This window comes from Oncorhynchus nerka, linkage group LG2 (assembly GCF_034236695.1).
Source record: "Oncorhynchus nerka isolate Pitt River linkage group LG2, Oner_Uvic_2.0, whole genome shotgun sequence".
NCBI classification, from domain to species: domain Eukaryota; kingdom Metazoa; phylum Chordata; class Actinopteri; order Salmoniformes; family Salmonidae; genus Oncorhynchus; species Oncorhynchus nerka.
This window is the reverse complement of record NC_088397.1, coordinates 11,118,807-11,133,301: the sequence shown is the minus strand read 5'-3', so window position 1 is coordinate 11,133,301 and position 14,495 is coordinate 11,118,807. Positions and strand designations below refer to the sequence as shown.

At 44.0% G+C, this 14,495-nt stretch overlaps 1 pseudogene; it reads left to right on the top strand.

The window, feature by feature from the left end:
* LOC135573677 (DNA-binding protein SATB2-like) overlaps positions 1-11,695 on the top strand; it is an 88,846-nt pseudogene extending 77,151 nt beyond the window's left edge.
* The last annotated feature ends 2,800 nt before the right edge of the window (positions 11,696-14,495 follow it).

Below are 14,495 nucleotides of genomic sequence, written 5' to 3'. Positions count from 1 at the left end.
CCCCGATGAGGACCCTCTCTAACCAGGACAGCTACATTATTCAGGGTCTGTCTGTACCCTAATGAGGACCCTCTCTAACCAGGACAGCTATATTATTCAGGGTCTGTCTATACCTGATGAGGACCCTCTCTAACCAGGACAGCTACATTATTCAGGGTCTGTACCCCGATGAGGACCCTCTCTAACCAGGACAGCTACATTATTCAGGGTCTGTCTGAACCCCGATGAGGACCCTCTCTAACCAGTACAGCTACATTATTCAGGGTCTGTCTGTACCCCGATGAGGACCCTCTCTAACCAGGACAGCTACATTATTCAGGGTCTGTCTATACCTGATGAGGACCCTCCTAACCAGGACAGCTACATTATTCAGGATCTGTACCCCGATGAGGACCCTCTCTAACCAGGACAGCTACATTATTCAGGGTCTGTCTGTAATGAGGACCCTCTCTAACCAGGACAGCTACATTATTCAGGGTCTGTCTGTACCCTAATGAGGACCCTCTCTAACCAGGACAGCTACATTATTCAGGGTCTGTACCCTGATGAGGACCCTCTCTAACCAGGACAGCTACATTATTCAGGGTCTGTACCCTGATGAGGACCCTCTCTAACCAGGACAGCTACATTATTCAGGGTCTGTCTGTACCCCGATGAGGACCCTCTCTAACCAGGACAGCTACATTATTCAGGGTCTGTACCCCAATGAGGACCCTCTCTAACCAGGACAGCTACATTATTCAGGGTCTGTACCTAACCAGGACAGCTACATTATTCAGGGTCTGTACCCCGATGAGGACCCTCTCTAACCAGGACAGCTACATTATTCAGGGTCTGTCTGTACCCCAATGAGGACCCTCTCTAACCAGGACAGCTACATTATTCAGGGTCTGTCTGTACCCTAATGAGGACCCTCTCTAACCAGGACAGCTACATTATTCAGGGTCTGTCTGTACCCTGATGAGGACCCTCTCTAACCAGGACAGCTACATTATTCAGGGTCTGTACCCCGATGAGGACCCTCTCTAACCAGGACAGCTACATTATTCAGGGTCTGTCTGTACCCCGATGAGGACCCTCTCTAACCAGGACAGCTACATTATTCAGGGTCTGTCTGTACCCCGATGAGGACCCTCTCTAACCAGGACAGCTACATTATTCAGGGTCTGTCTGTCGATGAGGACCCTCTCTAACCAGGACAGCTACATTATTCAGGGTCTGTCTGTACCCTAATGAGGACCCTCTCTAACCAGGACAGCTACATTATTCAGGGTCTGTCTGTACCCCGATGAGGACCCTCTCTAACCAGGACAGCTACATTATTCAGGGTCTGTCTGTACCCTAATGAGGACCCTCTCTAACCAGGACAGCTACATTATTCAGGGTCTGTACCCCGATGAGGACCCTCTCTAACCAGAACAGCTACATTATTCAGGGTCTGTACCCCAATGAGGACCCTCTCTAACCAGGACAGCTACATTATTCAGGGTCTGTACCCCGATGAGGACCCTCTCTAACCAGGACAGCTACATTATTCAGGGTCTGTCTGTACCCCAATGAGGACCCTCTCTAACCAGGACAGCTACATTATTCAGGGTCTGTCTGTACCCTGAGGACCCTCTCTAACCAGGACAGCTACATTATTCAGGGTCTGTCTGTACCCTGATGAGGACCCTCTCTAACCAGGACAGCTACATTATTCAGGGTCTGTACCCCGATGAGGACCCTCTCTAACCAGGACAGCTACATTATTCAGGGTCTGTCTGTACCCCGATGAGGACCCTCTCTAACCAGGACAGCTACATTATTCAGGGTCTGTCTGTACCCCAATGAGGACCCTCTCTAACCAGGACAGCTACATTATTCAGGGTCTGTCTACCCTAATGAGGACCCTCTCTAACCAGGACAGCTACATTATTCAGGGTCTGTCTATACCTGATGAGGACCCCCTAACCAGGACAGCTACATTATTCAGGGTCTGACCCTGAGGACCCTCTCTAACCAGGACAGCTACATTATTCAGGGTCTGTCTGTACCCTGATGAGGACCCTCTCTAACCAGGACAGCTACATTATTCAGGATCTGTCTGTCTAACCAGGACAGCTACATTATTCAGGGTCCTGTACCCGATGAGGACCCTCTCTAACCAGGACAGCTACATTATTCAGGGTCTGTCTGTACCCCTAATGAGGACCCTCTCTAACCAGGACAGCTACATTATTCAGGGTCTGTCTGTACCCTAATGAGGACCCTCTCTAACCAGGACAGCTACATTATTCAACCAGGACCAGGACCCTGATGAGGACCCTCTCTAACCAGGACAGCTACATTATTCAGGGTCTGTCTGTACCCCGATGAGGACCCTCTCTAACCAGGACAGCTACATTATTCAGGGTCTGTACCCCAATGAGGACCCTCTCTAACCAGGACAGCTACATTATTCAGGGTCTGTACCCCGATGAGGACCCTCTCTAACCAGGACAGCTACATTATTCAGGGTCTGTCTGTACCCCGATGAGGACCCTCTCTAACCAGAACAGCTACATTATTCAGGGTCTGTACCCCAATGAGGACCCTCTCTAACCAGGACAGCTACATTATTCATTGAGGACCCTCTCTAACCAGGACAGCTACATTATTCAGGGTCTGTCTGTACCCCAATGAGGACCCTCTCTAACCAGGACAGCTACATTATTCAGGGTCTGTCTGTACCCTAATGAGGACCCTCTCTAACCAGGACAGCTACATTATTCAGGGTCTGTCTGTACCCTGATGAGGACCCTCTCTAACCAGGACAGCTACATTATTCAGGGTCTGTACCCCGATGAGGACCCTCTCTAACCAGGACAGCTACATTATTCAGGGTCTGTCTGTACCCCGATGAGGACCCTCTCTAACCAGGACAGCTACATTATTCAGGGTCTGTCTGTACCCCGATGAGGACCCTCTCTAACCAGGACAGCTACATTATTCAGGGTCTGTCTGTACCCTAATGAGGACCCTCTCTAACCAGGACAGCTATATTATTCAGGGTCTGTCTATACCTGATGAGGACCCTCCCTAACCAGGACAGCTACATTATTCAGGGTCTGTACCCCGATGAGGACCCTCTCTAACCAGGACAGCTACATTATTCAGGGTCTGTCTGTACCCTAATGAGGACCCTCTCTAACCAGGACAGCTACATTATTCAGGGTCTGTCTGAACCCCGATGAGGACCCTCTCTAACCAGTACAGCTACATTATTCAGGGTCTGTCTGTACCCGATGAGGACCCTCTCTAACCAGTACAGCTACATTATTCAGGGTCTGTCTATACCTGATGAGGACCCTCCCTAACCAGGACAGCTACATTATTCAGGGTCTGTACCCCGATGAGGACCCTCTCTAACCAGGACAGCTACATTATTCAGGGTCTGTCTGTACCCCGATGAGGACCCTCTCTAACCAGGACAGCTACATTATTCAGGGTCTGTCTGTACCCTGGTGAGGGTCCTCTCTAACCAGGACAGCTACATTATTCAGGGTCTGTCTGTACCCTAATGAGGACCCTCTCTAACCAGGACAGCTACATTATTCAGGGTCTGTACCCCGATGAGGACCCTCTCTAACCAGGACAGCTACATTATTCAGGGTCTGTACCCTGATGAGGACCCTCTCTAACCAGGACAGCTACATTATTCAGGGTCTGTCTGTACCCCGATGAGGACCCTCTCTAACCAGGACAGCTACATTATTCAGGGTCTGTACCCCAATGAGGACCCTCTCTAACCAGGACAGCTACATTATTCAGGGTCTGTACCCCGATGAGGACCCTCTCTAACCAGGACAGCTACATTATTCAGGGTCTGTACCCCAATGAGGACCCTCTCTAACCAGGACAGCTACATTATTCAGGGTCTGTACCCCGATGAGGACCCTCTCTAACCAGGACAGCTACATTATTCAGGGTCTGTCTGTACCCCGATGAGGACCCTCTCTAACCAGAACAGCTACATTATTCAGGGTCTGTACCCCAATGAGGACCCTCTCTAACCAGGACAGCTACATTATTCAGGGTCTGTACCCCGATGAGGACCCTCTCTAACCAGGACAGCTACATTATTCAGGGTCTGTCTGTACCCCAATGAGGACCCTCTCTAACCAGGACAGCTACATTATTCAGGGTCTGTCTGCTACATTATTCAGGGTCTGTCTAATGAGGACCCTCTCTAACCAGGACAGCTACATTATTCAGGGTCTGTCTGTACCCTGATGAGGACCCTCTCTAACCAGGACAGCTACATTATTCAGGGTCTGTACCCCGATGAGGACCCTCTCTAACCAGGACAGCTACATTATTCAGGGTCTGTCTGTACCCCGATGAGGACCCTCTCTAACCAGGACAGCTACATTATTCAGGGTCTGTCTGTACCCCGATGAGGACCCTCTCTAACCAGGACAGCTACATTATTCAGGGTCTTTCTGTACCCTAATGAGGACCCTCTCTAACCAGGACAGCTATATTATTCAGGGTCTGTCTATACCTGATGAGGACCCTCCCTAACCAGGACAGCTACATTATTCAGGGTCTTACCCCGATGAGGACCCTCTCTAACCAGGACAGCTACATTATTCAGGGTCTGTCTGTACCCTAATGAGGACCCTCTCTAACCAGGACAGCTACATTATTCAGGGACTGTCTGTACCCCGATGAGGACCCTCTCTAACCAGTACAGCTACATTATTCAGGGTCTGTCTGTACCCGATGAGGACCCTCTCTAACCAGTACAGCTACATTATTCAGGGTCTGTCTATACCTGATGAGGACCCTCCCTAACCAGGACAGCTACATTATTCAGGGTCTGTACCCCGATGAGGACCCTCTCTAACCAGGACAGCTACATTATTCAGGGTCTGTCTGTACCCCGATGAGGACCCTCTCTAACCAGGACAGCTACATTATTCAGGGTCTGTCTGTACCCTGGTGAGGACCCTCTCTAACCAGGACAGCTACATTATTCAGGGTCTGTCTGTACCCTAATGAGGACCCTCTCTAACCAGGACAGCTACATTATTCAGGGTCTGTCTGTACCCTAATGAGGACCCTCTCTAACCAGGACAGCTATATTATTCAGGGTCTGTACCCCGATGAGGACCCTCTCTAACCAGGACAGCTACATTATTCAGGGTCTGTCTGTACCCCGATGAGGACCCTCTCTAACCAGGACAGCTACATTATTCAGGGTCTGTACCCCGATGAGGACCCTCTCTAACCAGAACAGCTACATTATTCAGGGTCTCTATCATTCTTTCATCCTCTCCTCACAGATGATTTACTTTTCTTGATGAGACTCATTTCCTCCAGAGTGTTGCATCCATAATGACAACAGAGAAGCAAAGAACCAGAGATATTTTAGTGATGTTGTGTGTTCTGTTGTTGGGTTGGATTTAGAGTTATGATGTTTTAGTGATGTTGTGTGTTCTGTTGTTGGGTTGGATTTAGAGTTATGGTATTTTAGTGATGTTGTGTGTTCTGTTGTTGGGTTGGATTTAGAGTTATGATGTTTTAGTGATGTTGTGTGTTCTGTTGTTGGGTTGGATTTAGAGTTATGATATTTTAGTGATGTTGTGTGTTCTGTTGTTGGGTTGGATTTAGAGTTATGGTATTTTAGTGATGTTGTGTGTTCTGTTGTTGGGTTGGATTTAGAGTTATGATGTTTTAGTGATGTTGTGTGTACTGTTGTTGGGTTGGATTTAGAGTTATGTTATTTTAGTGATGTTGTGTGTTCTGTTGTTGGGTTGGATTTAGAGTTATGGTATTTTAGTGATGTTGTGTGTTCTGTTGTTGGGTTGGATTTAGAGTTATGATATTTTAGTGATGTTGTGTGTTCTGTTGTTGGGTTGGATTTAGAGTTATGATATTTTAGTGATGTTGTGTGTTCTGTTGTTGGGTTGGATTTAGAGTTATGATATTTTAGTGATGTTGTGTGTTCTGTTGTTGGGTTGGATTTAGAGTTATGATGTTTTAGTGATGTTGTGTGTTCTGTTGTTGGGTTGGATTTAGAGTTATGGAAGGACTGACTGGATTGATTGTTAAAGGGCTTCAAGGACAGTGGTGGGATGCCTGGGACGTTTCTCTCTCTATCCCACCACCTGTTCCTTACACTAAGTCATCCACTTCCTGTCAGGATTGTCTCCTTTAAGACATTTTAGTCATCCACTTTATATTATACCCTGATGAAGACAGCTTCGCTGTCGAAACGCTGGTATTACATTTTTGCATCTGAACTCCTAGAGTGTGCGGCTCTCTTTTATTTTCAAGTCATCCACTTCCTGTCAGGTTTGTTTCCTTTAAGACATTTTAGTCATCCACTTCCTGTCAGGTTTGTCTCCTTTAAGACATTTTAGTCATCCACTTCCTGTCAGTCTCCTTTAAAGGGACAATCTGCAGTTGCTACATACATTTTTTGACTTTTAAATCAATGATATTTACTCATTGATTCTTGAAGAATATAACTTAGAAATACCTCATGAGCTCAGTTCAACTGTTGTACCCCGTCAGAACCCAGAATATAAGCTTATTTTACTACAATGTTTTTAAGCAATGTAAATGTAAACCAACATTGTATCTCCTCAAAACATGGTTAAAATTATCATGTTGATATCATGGATGGTCAGTCCTTGCATCCATAGCTCTCTCTCTCTATGAATTTGAGAGTGGTAACATTTCAACAGCCCCGTCCCTCAGCTTGTTACGGAAACTTCAGATTGCCCCTTTATGACATCAGAAATAGACATGGAGGCATAAAACAACGAGCCCACACATTTCCTAAAGACCAAAAGGCCTTCCCTCACCAACCCACCAAAGAGCATTTAGAAATACTCCATGGTCTGGCCTAACCTCAATATTATTTGAAACATACCATGTTATTATTGAAGGGGGAAAAATAATTACTATTATCTTTATTTAGGTCCTTTAATTTTCCCGGACCACAGATTTATGGGCGCAGCATTCCAGTATTTGGGCGTTCAGGCACCCCGCCCTTCTAATAGCCCCAGGAGAGGGGAATGTGATGGGCCTGGGACTGGGACCTCTCTGTCTGGTCAATGGGATCTCAGCTCCAGTACCACACGTTCCAACTAACCCCCTAGGATGTTAATGGGCTGCCACTAAGAGGGGGAGTCTATCCTATTCCTTAGGGAACCACTCTCTGCTGCTGTTGTTGTTTATGAGCTTCTAGGGAACTCTCTGGTCTATGGGATCTCTGTTATAGTACAACTAACCCCCTAGGATGTTAATGGGCTGCCACTAAGAGGGGGGGGAGTCTATCCTATTCCTCAGGGAACCACTCTCTGCTGCTGTTGTTGTTTATGAGCTTCTAGGGAACTCTCTGGTCTATGGGATCTCTGTTATAGTACAACTAACCCCCTAGGATGTTAATGGGCTGCCACTAAGAGGGGGAGTCTATCCTATTCCTTAGGGAACCACTCTCTGCTGCTGTTGTTGTTTATGAGCTTCTAGGGAACTCTCTGGTCAATGGGATCTCAGCTCCAGTACCACACGTTCCAACTAACCCCCTAGGATGTTAATGGGCTGCCACTAAGAGGGGGAGTCTATCCTATTCCTCAGGGAACCACTCTCTGCTGCTGTTGTTGTTTATGAGCTTCTAGGCAACTCTCTGGTCTATGGGATCTCTGTTATAGTACAACTAACCCCCTAGGATGTTAATGGGCTGCCACTAAGAGGGGGAGTCTATCCTATTCCTCAGGGAAACACTCTCTGCTGCTGTTGTTGTTTATGAGCTTCTAGGGAACTCTCTGGTCTATGGGATCTCTGTTATAATACAACTAACCCCCTAGGATGTTAATGGGCTGCCACTAAGAGGGGGAGTCTATCCTATTCCTCAGGGAAACACTATCTGCTGCTGTTGTTGTTTATGAGCTTCTAGGGAACTCTCTGGTCTATGGGATCTCTGTTATAGTACAACTAACCCCCTAGGATGTTAATGGGCTGCCACTAAGAGGGGGAGTCTATCCTATTCCTCAGGGAAACACTCTCTGCTGCTGTTGTTGTTTATGAGCTTCTAGGGAACTCTCTGGTCTATGGGATCTCTGTTATAATACAACTAACCCCCTAGAAAGTCAATGAAATGAGTTACCACTAAGGGGGAAGTGTATCCTATGTTTAGGTGAACTTCTTCTGCTGTCTCTGTTGTTGTTGTTGAGTTTTTCAGTTTATTATATGAATGTGCTTATTGTGTTGTCAGACTTAGTTAGAGAATGAACTGGTTATTACTTAGACTATAGACTGATTATTACTTAGAGTATAGACTGATTATTACTTAGAGTATAGACTGATTATTACTTAGACTATAGACTGATTATTACTTAGAGAATGAACTGGTTATTACTTAGACTATAGACTGATTATTACTTAGAGTATAGACTGATTATTACTTAGACTATAGACTGATTATTACTTAGAGAATGAACTGGTTATTACTTAGACTATAGACTGGTTATTACTTAGAGTATAGACTGATTATTACTTAGAAAATAGACTGATTATTATTTAGACTATAGACTGGTTATTACTTAGAGTATAGACTGATTATTACTTAGAAAATAGACTGATTATTATTTAGACTGGTTATTACTTAGAGTATAGACTGATTATTACTTAGAAAATAGACTGATTATTACTTAGACTATAGACTGATTATTACTTAGAGAATAGACTGATTATTACTTATAAATAGACTGATTATTACTTAGACTATAGACTGATTATTACTTAGAGTATAGACTGATTATTACTTAGAGAATAGACTGATTATTACTTAGACTATAGACTGATTATTACTTAGAGTATAGACTGATTATTACTTAGAAAATAGACTGATTATTACTTATTATTACTTAGAAATAGACTGATTATTACTTAGAGATAGACTGATTATTACTTAGAAATAGACTGATTATTACTTAGAAAATAGACTGATTATTATTACTATAGACTGATTATTACTTAGAATAGACTGATTATTACTTAGAAAATAGACTGATTATTACTTAGACTATAGACTGATTATTATAGACTGATTATTACTTAGAGAATAGACTGATTATTACTTAGAGTATAGACTGATTATTACTTAGAGTATAGACTGATTATTAATAGACTGATTATTACTTTAGAGATTATTACTTAGAAAATAGACTGATTATTATTACTGATTATTAGAGAATAGACTGATTAGAGAATTACTTAGAGAATAGACTGATTATTACTTAGAAAATAGACTGATTATTACTTAGAAAATAGACTGATTATTACTTAGAGTATAGACTGATTTTTACTTAGAGTATAGACTGATTTTTACTTAGAGTATAGACTGATTATTACTTAGAGAATGAACTGATTATTACTTAGAGTATAGACTGATTATTACTTAGAGAATAGACTGATTATTACTTAGAGAATAGACTGATTATTACTTAGAGAATAGACTGATTATTACTTAGAGAATAGACTGATTATTACTTAGACTATAGACTGATTATTACTTAGAGAATAGACTGATTATTACTTAGAGTATAGACTGATTATTACTTAGAAAATAGACTGATTATTACTTAGAGAATAGACGGATTATTACTTAGAGTATAGACTGATTATTACTTAGAAAATAGACTGATTTTTACTTAGAGTATAGACTGATTTTTACTTAGAGAATAGACGGATTATTACTTAGAGTGTGTGGACTGATTTCCTATGTTGACAGTCTGCTCTGATGGGATTCAACATGACACCTCCTCTTTTTCTCCACAGGCACTGCACAGGCATCCCTTACCTCCAAGGAAGGCCCCATCCCCATCTCCCATGCGGGACCCATCCCCTCTCCCCACGCCCACGCCTGGCCCCAGGAGCCACAACTCGGATGGGACTCGAGGCAAGGACAACGGCAGCGTGAGTGGCAGCTCTAGTGGCGGGTCCAGAAAGCTGCGGTCGCGGACCCGGATCTCCCTGGAGGCTCTGGCCATCCTGCAGAGCTTCATCGGTGACGTGGGCCTCTACCCTGACCAGGAGGCTATCCACACCCTGTCGGCCCAGCTGGACCTTCCTAAGCACACCCTGGTCAAGTTCTTCCAGAACCAGCGCTACCACATCAAGCACCACAACAGCACCACCCAGATGAGCAGTGCAGGGGAGGGGGAGGAGAGGGACGGCGAGGGGGTGGAAGGGACTGAGTACCGCGACGGGGAGCTGCTCTCTGAGTCGGAGGGATCAGACGTCGTCGAGTCCAGCGAGGACGGGCGGGGGGGTTCCGAGGAGACTGACAGAACGGAGGGAAGAGGAGGAGGAGGAAGAGGAGTAGGAGGAATGGAGGGGGTGGAGGAGAAGGACAATGGAAAAGCCTCAGGCCCCCGGACCACCTCCTTACCCCCCTATACGTCCCCAAAGAGTCCCAATGACTCTGGAGCGCACCATAGATAACCCCCTCGGGCCCTGGAGGAGGGAACGACAGACAGACAAGCCCAGGACAGAGGGATGGAGGGATGACAACAGATAGAACAGAGGAGAGAACGTATGGACGGATGAGGAAAGGATGAGGAAAGAACGTGTCTGGTACTGAAGACCACGAGGATGGCTTTAAGTAGAGGAGAGTCCTACCACACCACAGTGGATGTTGGTTCAGGACCTATGGAGGTAGACAGGCAGGGATGGTGAAAAGACAACAGAGTACCTCAGAATGAGAGAAGAGATGCACTCTGGGTAATGGAGTCATAGACAATGACAGGCTGCTGTAAGAACATGATTCATTGTTTAGAAAATGAAAATGTTTTCATTTATTAAATGGGCATATCCACAAGGATGATTAAAACCAAGGCCCCAGTTATGAGTTTCATCACAGAGTCTGTCGTCGTATTCTTAGAGCAGCGCCCTGAGATACTGTACAGGACGTGAACAGTTTGTTCTGATTGGTTATCCTATGAACGTTCCCATAATGTCTGGGAAATCCTTGCATTGGCTGTGTGTAATGCATTCACTCTCCCTTACCGTCAACACATCGTTCCCATTTCACCAACCTAGCAGCACTTAAATCAAAACCATATTTAATGTTATTGTAATAATCTTAACTTTATTGTCCTCATTATGGCTGTTATTCATATTTTCTATTTGATATCGGTGAAGATGTGTTGCTTTCTGTGTGTGAGATACATTCACAAAGTGTCTCATAGTAGGAGTGCTGATCTCGGATCAGTTTATCCTTTTACATTATAATGAATAAGATTACATGGACAGGGGAGACCTGATCCTAGATCAGCACTCTGAGACGTATGAATACGGGCCATCGTGAGGGAGAAGACTTTCAAATGAAGTTGTTACTGAACTGAGTGTACATCTCCAGATGTACTGTATGTTGATCAGTGATCTGCTTACTGTTTCCAAAACAAACAGTGACCAATAAATGAACTTCTGAAAACAATTGTTGCCAGGTGAAACCTAATGTTGAATCTCCTTTTTTAAACTGGCTACAATCAGCATCTGAATGGTTAATGAGTAAGTGTGGGGGGGGACTAGATTCATGATATTACCCTCTTTGAGATGAGGAATGACAAACTGAAATGACATTCTCACATATTAGATGGAAATTAGTTGCAAACTGAACATAATAAATATAATATTGACTTATCTGTTGGTCATTTAAGTTGGCCTTGTTTCCAGTTATTTGACTTATCTGTTGGTCATTTAAGTTGGCCTTGTTTCCAGTTATTTGACTTATCTGTTGGTCATTTAAGTTGGCCTTGTTTCCAGTTATTTGACTTATCTGTTGGTCATTTAAGTTGGCCTTGTTTCCAGTTATTTGACTTATCTGTTGGTCATTTAAGTTGGCCTTGTTTCCAGTTATTTGACTTATCTGTTGGTCATTTAAGTTGGCCTTGTTTCCAGTTATTTGACTTATCTGTTGGTCATTTAAGTTGGCCTTGTTTCCAGTTATTTGACTTATCTGTTGGTCATTTAAGTTGGCCTTGTTTCCAGTTATTTGACTGAAATTGTCTTGTTTTATAACTAAGTAGACTACAAGCTGTTCTATTTCAGCAGTTTGTTAAGGTTACCCAAACACAGCAAATGTTGAATATTTGTCTGGTCTTCTTTGTACATGAAAAGGCCAAAATTCTTATACTAAGAACTTGGAAATCAATCAATCCACCATCATTAACGCAATGGAAAAATCTAATGATTTATTATTGAAATAGCATGGGCAACTGATAAAAACAAAGCCAAGTGGCAAACCATAGGGATGGGGGTGTGGTCAGGGATGGGGGTGTGGTCAAGGATGGGGTGTGGTCAGGGATGGTGGGTGTGGTCAGGAATGAGGGGGTGGTTAGGGATGGGGGTGTGGTCATGGATGAGGGTGTGGTTAGGGATGAGGGTGTGGTCAGGGATGAGGGTGTGGTCAGGGATGGGGGTGTGGTCAGGGATGGGGGTGTGGTTAGGGATGGGGGTGTGGTCAGGGATGAGGGTGTGAGCAGTGGTGGAAAAAGTACCTAACTGTCATACTTGAGTAAAAGTAAAGATACCTTAATAGAAAATGACAAAAGTAAAAGTAAAAGTCACCCAGTAAAATCTACTTGAGTAAAAGTCTAAAAGTATTTGGTGTAAAATATACTTAAGTATCAAAGTAAAAGTATAAATCATTTTAAATTCCTTATATTAAACAAACCAGATGGCAATTTACGGCAAGCCACGGGTACACTCCAACATTTAGACATATTTTACAAACGAAGCAAGTGAGTCCGCCAGATCAGAGGCAGTAGAGATGACCAGGGAAGTTCTCTGTTTAGTGAGTCTGCCAGATCAGAGGCAATAGAGATGACCAGGGATGTTCTCTGTTTAGTGAGTCTGCCAGATCAGAGGCAGTAGAGATGACCAGGGATGTTCTCTGTTTAGTGAGTCTGCCAGATCAGAGGCAGTAGAGATGACCAGGGAAGTTCTCTGTTTAGTGAGTCCCCCAGATCAGAGGCAGTAGAGATGACCAGGGATGTTCTCTGTTTAGTGAGTCCTCCAGATCAGAGGCAGTAGAGATGACCAGGGATATTCTCTGTTGAGTGAGTCCTCCAGATCAGAGGCAGTAGGGATGACCAGGGATGTTCTCTATTTAGTGAGTCTGCCAGATCAGAGGCAGTAGGGATGACCTGGGATGTTCTCTATTTAGTGAGTCCTCCAGATCAGAGGCAGTAGGGATGACCTGGGATGTTCTCTATTTAGTGAGTCCTCCAGATCAGAGGCAGTAGGGATGACCAGGGATGTTCTCTATTTAGTGAGTCTGCCAGATCAGAGGCAGTAGGGATGACCAGGGATGTTCTCTGTTTAGTGAGTCTGCCAGATCAGAGGCAGTAGAGATGACCAGGGATGTTCTCTGTTTAGTGAGTCCGCCAGATCAGAGGCAGTAGAGATGACCAGGGATGTTCTCTGTTTAGTGAGTCTGCCAGATCAGAGGCAGTAGGGATGACCAGGGATGTTCTCTGTTTAGTGAGTCCTCCAGATCAGAGATAGTAGAGATGCCCAGAGATGTTCTCTGTTTAGTGAGTCCACCAGATCAGAGGCAATAGGGATGACCAGGGATGTTCGGTTGATAAGTGCATGAATTTGACTATTTTCCTGTCCTACTAATTCAAAATGTATCGAGTACTTTCCGGTGTCAAAGAAAATGTATGGTGTAAAAAGTACAATATTTTCTTAAGGAATTGTCACGGTCGTCCTCCTCTTCATCTGAAGAGGAGAGGCGAGAAGGATCGGAGGACCAAAATGCGGTGTGATATGTGTTCATCATGAATTTTAATAAAGAAAACACTGAACACTGAAACACTATACTGAAACACTATACAAAAACACTATACAAAAACGAAATAACATCCGTGACGCTAATGAGAACTGTGCTGAAACAAGCCATCAACATAGACAATCACCCACAAACAAACAGTGCAACCCAGGCTACCTAAGTATGATTCTCAATCAGAGACAACTAATGACACCTGCCTCTGATTGAGAACCATACTAGGCCGAAACGTAGAAATCCCAAAATCATAGAAAAACAAACATAGACTGCCCACCCAACTCACGCCCTGACCATACTAAATAATGACAAAAAACAACAGAAATAAAGGTCAGAACGTGACAGGAATATAGTGAAGTAAATGTAAAAGTAGTCAAAAATATAAATAGTAAAGTACAGGTACCCCAAAAAACTACTTACGTAGTACTTTAAAGTATTTTTACTTCAGTACTTTACACCATTGGGTGTGAGCATGCAGGTCTGGTCAGAGGAGATGTAGTCATTGTTTGTGTTTGTCTGTAAGTTGTTGTTGGTATGTATTAGTTTGTATCTGGAGGGGAAAAAGAGACATGTCAGTGGTGTTAGACAGACAGAACCTCACCCAGAGAGCTGTACATGTCAGTGGTGTTAGACAGACAGGACCTCACTCAGAGAGCTGTACATGTCAGTG